Below are 11,318 nucleotides of genomic sequence, written 5' to 3'. Positions count from 1 at the left end.
CCAAAAGCAGCCAGAGACATTGTGGGGCAAGCCTGTTCAGGTTTCTGCTGACCAGCACCGTCCAGTGGGGTTGTATTGCCATGTGGTGTCTTTATCTTGCACTGCTTCTCCCCCTGTTTCTTCCTTCATTTCATCCTTTACAAAGATCAAGTGTGCTTCCATGAAATTCTGTTCTTTTCCTATAAAACAGCGACTGAAACTGTTGTCATTCTTCGAACAGCTTACAAGAATGCTGCCATAGGCAAAACAAGTTGGAGTGGTTTTTCCTGCTTTAGGAATGGTCACTTGTTGCTTGAAGACCAACTTCATTTCAGGGCAGCCGTTGACCTGTTGAACAAATGAAAATTCATGAACTGATCTTGCAAGATTGACTCTCACTAAGCAATTGACGAACTTGTTGATATGATTGGTGTGTCCTGAAGCTCTTACAAATGAATTTTGAGTTAGGAATTGCATATGAAAAGAGCAAAATTTGCTCTTTGCTTGCTCACATATCAATTGCAGTCAAAACTGAATGTGTCATGAATAGAAGGGACATTGCTACGGAATTTGCAGAGTTGAAGAAAAAATTATGGAGGCATTAAAAGGGTTCCAGTGCTGCTTTGAACAATTGAAAATGCATCTGGACCAGTGCATTTCTTCAAATAGAGAATAGCCTGAAGGCAGCAAAAATGAATGTAAAACTAAGTGAATAAAGTAACATTGCAAAATTCCAGTTTCTTTTGGGTACCCCAGTACATACATTTAAAATATGCTTGTATATTGGAATATTTGCTTTTAACAATTCTAATTTCTGTTTATTTCATAATTTTGTTGCTCCATAACTTAGCATTTTTTCATTCTCTTAGCTCAAGAGATACAAAAAAAACCTTACTGTCACTTGATTTGTGCATGTGATTGAACTCCATTGTCCTTGTATAATTGAAATTAAGGGAGTACTAAGCAAAAAAGAAAAGTTTAGTTTTAAATAATGAAATGCGAAAAAGTACTTCAGTTTGTTTCTCATAACTTTAATAAAAGTAACCATGGTGACTCTTGAGGTCAGTGTGATAATGAAGTGAACAAGAGCAATATTTTAGAATACATAAAATATGGAGTATGAGATTGTCATCATTTAATGTCTGTTGTCCATGCAGGCATGGGTTGGACAGTTTCACTGGACTGGTGCACTTGGAAGGCTGCACCGGGCTCCAGTCTGATTTGATATGGTTTTTTTATGGCTGGATTCCCTTCTTAATGTCAACCACTCCGAGAATGTAATGCATGCTTTTCTGTGCCACTGGTATGGGTGCCATTTGCATGAGACCAGTGTCTGCCATGACTGCAATTTTGTTCCAGATGGAAATTTTTTTTCATTCTAAAAGCTTTAAATAATTAGATACCTGTAGTGCTATTTGGTTAATGTATATTTATGGTACACCTTTTTAAAATTTGTGCTAATTGGTTTCACTTGGTTGTGACCATACTAGTGTATTACATTAAGTGGTTTAGTTAAATTGAGAACCATCCACTTGTTTTTTTTTTTTTTTTCTCTCTAAGTGTGTTATTCACGAATCTCTAAGCCAATACTAGATGTTTTGTGCTTGCAAGAACTTGGTGGCCCAAGATGGCTTACAATGATAGATCCCAAAACCGGGTTTCTGAGGGTGTTTTTTTAATTTTATTTTTACACCATAGCATCAATCTGCTTCAGCCTAATAGCAAAATTTTAGATTAAGATTCAGATGTCACAACCTATTATTTTTGTTCAGTTATTTTTAATTAGGTCATTTAGTTAAGGTATTTTTAGGGATGGTTACTGTCATGAGAAATAGCTGATTTCAATTTTGTTGTAGAAGTAGAACCTTTTAAAAAAAAATGTCCACTGGTTTGTCTAGTTCTGCAGCTTTCACATGGATTTTTTTTTTTTTTTTTTTTTACATTATACTGACAACTTTGTACAAAGTGATTCTAGTAAGACTTGCAAAACACTTCCTCTCTTGCCCCAGATGTTTTCATTCAGCAATTATCAAAGGTGTTCCAGTTGTTACCTTGCTTCAATTTTCTCTTCAGTATTTTATTCTGGATAATGTATAGGTTTATTGTGAACTAGTTTGCATTTAGAAATGAATCCTAGAGCAGGTAAAATTGTTTTCAGTGGTTACATCTGGTTATTTCAGATTCACCTGTTCAGCTGTTTAAATTGCTTTATAAATATATTTACATCCAGGAATTGGATCACCAGCAAGAAATTCTCTGCCATGTTTGCAAAATAAGTATCGATTTATCTTCATTGGCTTAAGGCTAAAAATTTGTAGGTGGGCGTTTTTAGTGGATTTCAATCAACTGAGATTTGTCTAAATTCTTATTTTAAACTCAGCCAAACGTAATTCATCTAGTTCAGTAGTGTCTTTGACGAATACCAGTTCCTAATAACAATCCATTATCTACATCCAGCTGGCATGAGTGGGACAGTTTGACCTCATTAGACGGGCCTGAAAACTGCATCATGCTCTACTCACTGCTTTTAGTGTGGTTTCTGTGGCTGAACACCATCCATTTTACGAAGTGTACTGCATTGTGATTTTGTGAGGCAATATTAGAAAGGGAGATGTCTTTTTTTTTTTTTTTTTTTTTTTTTTCTCCCTACTCTAAGCACAAGGCCCGAAAATTTGAGGGAGGGACCCAGTCGATTACATTGACTCCAGCACGCAACTGGTACTTAAATTGGATCTTTGAAATTCTGATGTGGAGAAAGAAGTTACAGAGGTTTAAAAATCGAAAAAACTATATTTTTAGCCAACAGCGAAACAGAAATTTTCTGCGTTTATCGAAGCGGTGTCAACTTTTAAGATTGTGCCCTGTGAAATTTACAGTTTAGCATCTGACCTGTTCGCTGTCGGTTTCTAAATAAACAGAAATACCTAATAAAATCATGTATCATCTTACTGTTTCTTTTGTCTCTTCATTGACTATGGTTTTATTTTTTAAATTTGTAATATTAGGATATTGTCTGCATGTGTTTACTTTATGCGTATTTCAGTATTATGATTACCTGTCATGTATTCGTGTACATCATTAATATATAAGTGCTGTGTGTGTGTGAAAAGTATCAGACACTTGAAAGTTGAGTATCGTTTTCATACTTGGCTTTATAAAATACAATAACTCGAGTCAACCAAGAATTTGTCCGAAGAGAAAATAAAAAACCTATATCTTATGTTTTTGCGAAATGTTCCTAATTAGCAACGCAGCTTCTATTATTAATGCTGAATTACTGATTATATTTACACTAATTAATGTTGGGAGAAATCCCCTTAATTTGCAATCAAAATATTTTTGAAAAATGAAGGGAGGTAATAAGATGTTTTAAGAACCCAGATGTTGAAAGAAATATACACACATTTCAGTGGCGTGCAGTCTCAGCCATGCAAGCTATGCGTCGCATGCTCTGTTATATAATCGGAAAATTAGATAAAATAGTTACTTTCTTGCAAAAAATAATCCGTCCAGTTTTCGAAATATTCTGTCTCCCCTTCCCCTCTCTCAGTGACTAGTAAAAGCTTTGAGAATCCAGCATATAGACACTCCCTTACTCCCTATCTATGTTAGTTTGTCCTTCCTTCTCTCTCTCTCTCTCTTAGTGACCTGTCAAAAGATATGCTAGGACCGATCTCCCCTTCCCCACTCTCAGTGACTAGTAAAAGCTTTGAGAAGGGTATGCAATGAGAATCCAGCATATAAACACTCCTAACTCCCTATCTATGTTAGTTTGTCCTTCCTTCCCCCCTCTCTCTCTCTTAGTGACCTGTCAAAAGATATGCTAAGACCATAGCATATATATTTTGTACCCCTTCCTCTCTCTGTCAGTGATTCCACAAATTTATCATAGGAAGTAATGCTTTCTGATAATAGCATGACCCCCACCTCTCTATCTCTTTGTTAGCTGGCTCTGACCGGAACTAGAGCAGTTCTCAAGAACTGCTATAATTAGCCATAATTCTTGGAACAGCCTGGCGGTAAGTTTGAATCTTTTATCCAAAACATCTGTTTGCACTTATATTTTTGGAGTGTTCTGAAAACAAAAATATTTAATTTGACTAACGTCATTTTTCCGTTTTTTTTTTTGTTGAAATTTACTTACAATATACGCTTACACGTGTGTTACTTTTTTCCAAATGAGTGAAATGTGTGTTATAAACGATATTTTGAGAAATAGTTTTTCGAAAAGAGACTTCGATGGAAAACAATTAATTATAAACGGTGGGTGACCAAAGAATTCGTATATTTAATCAGTAAATATGACAAAAAAATGGAAAGTCATCTAGATACAGCTTCTATCTTCACTGGTCTGTCAAACCAGTGATTTCTTATTTTTGTTAGAAGTATTCAGTGACATTTTTTCTTTTACTGACGTCTTATTTAATATCCAGAGTAAAAGTCATGACATAGTGTATTGTAAAGAGCAAATAGATAAAACTAGAACTGTACTCGAAAACAAACTTGATAATTTTTCAATCTTTTATGATATATTAGGGGAAAAATATGGAGTCGATGCAGGAATCGGAATTCAGAGATCCAAAAATATATCTAGTGAGCCTCAACGACATTATTAGAATGCATTGTAACAAAATTATCAGTACAGTAGTTGACCAAATAAAAGCACGATATTCATCCTTAGAAGAGTTTAAATTCATGGAACTTTTGAATTTCAACAAAGTTGATGAATATTGCAAACAATTTCCTGTGGACTCTATACATTCTTTAAAAATCACTTATGGCAGATTTTTTGATGTAATTCGATTACAAAGTGAGCTCAATGTGACGTATTCAATGAAAGATTTTAAAAAGCGAAGTTAAGTCATTTAATGAGTTACATTTACAGCACTGACCTTGTTGAAGCTATGCCAGAACTCTTCAATATGTGCAAGTTGATTTTGACAATTCCGTCTACCACTGCTTCTGTAGAGCGATCCTTTTCTGCATTAAGTAGAATCAAAACATACCAAAGAGATGCGACAGGAGAAAGAAGACTGTCTGGGTTAGCACTAATGTCAATTGAAAAAGATTTACTACAACAATTGATGAAAAGAGAATATTTCTATGAAAATGTGATAGATATATTTGCCCAGGAAGATCGAAGAATTGAATTAATTTATAAATGAGGTAAATAACATTTAAGAACCTTAAAAAAAAATTAATATATTAAAGGGCATATATTACAGATTTTGGTTAGTGTTTGTTATAATGTAAGGTTCGACCATCTTACATCAGTATTATTTGGCAGGAGAAATGGTTCGACTTCTTCGTCACGCCTAACCTACATAGGTTTTCCTTTCTGTGCTGCTGGGTGTAGTCTATTTACGGCCGTAAATGTCTTGTTTCAATCTCAGAGATGTTGACTTCTGCCACAACAGTTTTGGGGGGCTTTTTATAATGTTGAATTTTCACTGTCTTTCATTGTGTGTGTATTCATGTATATGAGTGTATTTTCAATGTGTGTGCGTGAGACGTAGTCTTTTAATATGCGGAGTTCAGTAAGTCTCAGAACAGTCTGCTTGAGTATCGATAATTTTCCCAGAATTGACAAGTAGCATGATAAAACACCTGACTTGTCTTCCAGGGCGTAACGATCTTAAAGCATGGCCATATAATGTAACTAAATGTGTTCTCTTAATTAAATCATTTCAATTTGATTCAGCTCAACCAATAGGTATAGGGGCTAATGCAGAATTGCTCCTTTGAAAAACGAATTTTGTGAAAAAAAATTTTCTGATTCCTACCTTTAACAGAAATTCCGAATATGCAAAAATATTAACAGAATCCAATTTCATCTTTATTACATTTCACTTATGATTTTTAGACTTTTTAAGGGAGAGTGAGGATGGGAAAGTACTGACGTTTCGAAGAGAGAGAAAAATACAAACAATACACTTATTTCAGGCTCATCTTTACAGAGCCATTTTTTAATTCCCTGCTTATTCTAGGTCATACGGGGGTGATTGCATATTCAGAATCTCCCCTATGTAAATTGTAGGAATACGAAAATTTATTTACTGAAAAATTGCCGGGGGGGGGGGGGGGAGAAATTCAGTGCATGCCCAACCCCGGAAGTCACCGCACGCCACTGACACATTTGTTTCTAAACTTAATTTCTCGTTGGGAGGGGAAAAAATTGTTTTGGATCGAAGAAGGAAAAAGTGGAGAGGTCACTCTTCGGTTTGTTTGATTTTTCACACACGCACGATAAAGAAAACAATATTTTAACAACTTATAAATATTTTCTACTATGAACAATATATATTTTATATATACACCACATGTACTTTGGACGTTCGGTTTTGAGGAAGTTTTCTTCCCTTAGAAGCTTCGTTGTGACAAAGTTAAAGAATTTAAAAGAATCGCAATGGTATGTTTGTTCTTCCTCATTTAAGAAATGCATGATTGTCACACAATTCCACCTCAGCCATGTCTTCATACAGACACACACACACACACACATCTAACTGTACTTTCTGTAAGTCTGTGCTCGATATACCCGGCGTGGGTAACCAGCCAAATCGAGAGCAACCTTGGTATTTAATTTATGTAATAATACAGTTATAAGTACTACCAAGGTACCATAAAAGTTACCAAATGTAGAAATATATTAATGTACCCAGAAATTATATAAAACAACACGCATGCATACACCCACCTATACTTCGTGTAAGTTTATACTAGTTATAACCGGCGTGGATAACCAGTCAAGTCGTGGGTCACCTGGTAATATATATAACAATACAATTATAGGCGGTTTTATGTTTTCCACAATATGTGCCACCAAGCTTATTGAATATAAGAAGGCTGGTTTTCCTGAGATATAGAACAACACACTGACGTCTGTACTTCGTGCAAGTTTGTGCTCGATATAAACAGGTGTAGACAGCCAACCAAGTCGGGGGCCAACTTAGTATTTTTCTGTGTTTTAGTATTTAGAATGCTAGCACACAGGAGCGCAGAAAAATACGTAATATACTAAGACAGAAATTAAAACAAAACGCAGGTGAAAAGAATCTCGTGGTGTGAAGAATTAAATGGGGAAAATCAACATAGACAACAACGGCACAAATAACAGTGAACCACAACTCAGCGTATGGTTGTCATGGTAACAAGCTGCTAATGCCACGCTGTCTGTTGATTGGCTAAAATTACCCAAATTTCCTGACTTTAATGTCAAATAACCTCAGATTCTTTAATTTACAAGATACAGTAATTGGTTGATCGTAATCAAAATTCAGAGTTGCATCGATACACCAAAATTAAAAGTAATCTGAGCAAAATTAAGGGGGGCTCATTTTGCGAATGAGAAAGACTAGATCCCTTAATTTATCGACCCCGAAAGGATGAAAGGGGAAGTCGACCTCGGCAGAATTTGAACTCAAAACGTAAAGACAGACGAAATACCAATTTCTTTATTGCCCACCGGGGGCTAAACGTAGAAATGGACAGAACAACTGATGGGATCAGTAAATCGGTATGATTTTACATAAAACGTGACTTTTAAAAATTAAATAAAATATATTAAAAAAATCGAATGAAATTAACAATACAGGGACAATACAAATGAAGCGATGATCAGGCCACGTTCCGACCCCACAAGCACCGATCTATCGCTGATACCTTTTTTTTTGTTGTTCTTTTTTTCCCGTCTATTCACACAATTCCTTGCACGCACAACACTCGTGCAACATGCTTCCATCTCTTTTGGAACGTACACTCCGACAGACATCTCTTCTCTAGCCACACCTTCCTTTTCAAATGAAAAGTAAAAAATGATCGTAAATTGTGGCCAGAGATAAAGTTACCTATCCTTTTACCCTTGTCTTCCATACTGCCTCTTTCGCTATTGCTACAACCGTGAGAAAACTATTCTTACCTTCGTTTGTTAAAACTCTCGGTAGGTCAATTATTTTATAATTGACTCAGTCGTGTACTCTTCCTTCGCCGGACAACAGGTGTTCAGCATAAGCCCACATTTCAGATATCTTCGGACATTGAACAATAGCGTGAGGGACGGTTTCCCTGTCTTCCCCGCATCTTGGATAGGTCGGCGACTGACGCTTACCGTGTCTTGTGAGCTTATCCAAAACGTGCAAGGCACCTCTGTAGCATTGCCAGGTTAAGGACTTTTGGAAATTACCCAACGTTCTCAACCCGAATGTACGGTGAAACAGGCTGTCCAGTTGAATAAACCCGAGACCCCAGGCATTCTTTGCATTCAGACTCTACCAACCTACTATATAAAATCCGTGTGGACCCCCACCGCTGGCGTTGCCTGAGCGCCTGAATTGCAAGAGGGCCTTACGGCACTCTTTATGCCATTCACTCGACCTCGGTCTACGAGAACACCAGGCTTCTTGTTCGCAAAAACTTTTGAACTCGGGGAACATTTGTCTGGCCAGCGGAGACCACACCCGTTCACTATCCAGGAGAATCCAGAGGTGCCTCAGCCTCAACCCATGCCTGCGCATCATTAACCAAGGCATCCCTAAACCTCCTTTTAGAGGTTTTTGACAGCAGACAGAGCGTTTCACAAGTGGCGACCTGCCCTTCCACAAAAAGCGAAAGAGCTGTCTCTCCAACCTGATCAACCACAAATCCGGCCAGGCGGTAGGTAATGACCGATGCGATAAACACATTGGCCACCTCCGCCCTCCCTTTCAAGGATAGCCACCGCCAAGACCAGGTCTTGACTACTGCAGCCACCATGCTCAATACCTCCGTCCAGTTCTTCTCTATCTGGAGACCTGGTCCAAACCAAACTCCCAGCAACTTAACTGGTCCCTCCGTCCAGTGCCCAACAACGCTGTCTGAAGGCATCGACTTGCCAACCCAGGTGCCGAGCTGCAAGCCGACCGACTTTTCCCGGTTAATCTTTGCTCCTGCCACCTCCTCGTAAGCCTCAATAGCCTTACCCACTTCACGTAAGCGTGCTACTGAGGTTACGCTGATAGTGATATCATCCCCGTAAGCCGTAACAAACTCCTCTAGATCTGGTTCTCTCGGGATGCCACTCAACCTTCGCAGTAAGGGCTCGAGAGCCACCACATACAAAAGTGGTGAGAGCGGACATCCTTGACGAACTAAGCGTCTGATGCAGAACGGTTTCGAATGGAAACCATTCACCCGAACTATCGAGTCAATGTTGTGGTACAAAGCAATAAACCACCTGAGGAAGCCAAGGCCTAGGCCGAACCACGCAAGCACAGTCGCCAGGTATCGATGGTCAACCCTATCAAAAGCTTTAGACTGGTCCAAATGTACCAATGCCCCACCTTTGCCAGATTTATTACCAACCCTCTCTATGGTACAAGCGAATAAGATGGAGGGTGTCCTGAATGGTTTCGCCTGGGATGGCACATGTCTATGCCTCCCCGACTATACCATTCGCGACACGAGCCAACCTTTTTGCTAAGACCTTGGCCAAAATCTTCACTTCTGTGTTTAACAGAGTGATGGGCCTGAAATTCTCTATAACATCCCCCTTGTCCGGGTCCTTTCTGACCAACGTCACTACTCTCCGGCGCACAGATCTGGGGATAAACACATTCTGTTGCCAGTTCTCGTACACGTCAGTTAGTAGATGCCCGAACAAGTCTGGCATACATTTATACAACTCGTACGGAAGACCATCAAGTCCCGGCGACTTACCCGCTTTACAGTCAGCCAAAGCCTCCATCACCTCCACAGGCGTGATTGGCCCTTCGCAAGACTCCGCATCCGACCCCGAGAGACACGGCAGCCAGGCAAGAAAGTCCTCGAAGGCTCTCCCACCACCAGGACCACCGTCACCTCCGAACAGCTGGGCGAAGTACTCCCGAAAGGCCTCACACATTTTCTCGGGTTCGTTTACCAAGACACCATTTATCTTGCCACAACTGAATTATCTTGCCACAACTGGATGTCAGGTCAAGAACGACCAACCTGCCTCTGGGTCAGAAAAAACCAACTTTTTCTCGGCTACCCGGTTTCTTTTTAGTAGGACCAACACCCCACCCCACCTCCCGTCCGACTCGGAGAAACGTATTTCTCATAGTAAGACAGGAGGGGGAGCAGATCTCTTGGCCTCTTTACCCGGGTTTCCGTTGCAACAATCACATCCAATTTTCTTGACCTGATGTCATTTAGGAAGCGTCCTTGCTTCCAGCTAGACATCAGGCCACGAACATTTATACAACCAATGTGAATAGACATGACTTACCTGTTAATCAGGGCTGTCCGGTGGAGAGAGACCCTCCACCTTTTCTTGATACAGGGTCAGAGGTGGCAGGTTTTGGGAAATAGATTTGTTAAAATCCCGTCTCATTACCGACACAGAATTATCTTTTCTCGCGGGATAGGGGCTGGTAATCCATGAAATATTGAATTATTAAAGTCCAGTCTCATTGATGCTACTGTCTTACGGTATTTGTTCTGTAAAATTCTGTGAGTCTTATTTGAGACTTCATACACGTCATAGTTGGTAAATTTCTCCGAAAGGTTATCTATTTGTTTTGCATTCTTAATCAATTGAATGTCTCTCATTAGCTCAGTATCTTTAGTGTATACGGCTATTATGCCTTTTTCCTCTTCTGGCAGTCTTTTTTGGTCGTTGTTCTGTAGTAGTTGCCACTCTCGGTTGAGTTGCTGATTGTATTTTCCTTTTGCTTGTTGTTTTCTTCTCATCTTTTTCTTCTTCCTTTTTTCTTCTTTCTCCTCTTCCTCCTTTTCCTCATCGGGGTTTTCGGCCCTCAACAAACACCACGAGGGTCTCCTCCTCTATCTCAGTTGTCTCGGGAATTGCTTCAATTATTTTAGGGTCAGCTTGGATGAGGAGACTAACTGTTTGACCAGTTCAGTTAGCGTTTTCGGTAGCGGCAGCCTGGAGGAGAGTAATTTTCTCTTCCTGTTTGATTAGGACTGCCGCCGTCAACCACATAGGATCCACTTCCGGTGGGCCCTTGTGATTTTAATTCTGGACGTTCTCATCCCCATATAAGTGGGGATGAGCGTCACGTCGTCCGTTTTCAGCGTTTCTACTGAATGTTTTGTGCAATTTCTTTGTTGGTAAACTTTACTTCCACCGTACCAAATTTCCTGCCTGTTATCAGATAAACCACGTCGCTCCAGATTGGCTTCAGGCACTTCTCTATCTTCTCTTCTGTAATATTTTCAATTTTTCTTTTTTGCAAACAGTAAGTTTTGAATATTATTGTTTTGGTGGTTGTATTTTAACCACATTATCGTTTATTTGCATCATTTCACTGTATTTCATGAAATCACACTTATTCGTCGAAAGCAGCCGGGTTCCACCCCCA

Source organism: Octopus bimaculoides, chromosome 5 (assembly GCF_046866305.1).
Source record: "Octopus bimaculoides isolate indiv1 chromosome 5, ASM4686630v1, whole genome shotgun sequence".
In the NCBI taxonomy this organism is placed as follows: Eukaryota; Metazoa; Mollusca; class Cephalopoda; order Octopoda; family Octopodidae; genus Octopus; species Octopus bimaculoides.
This window is presented reverse-complemented; position numbering follows the sequence as displayed.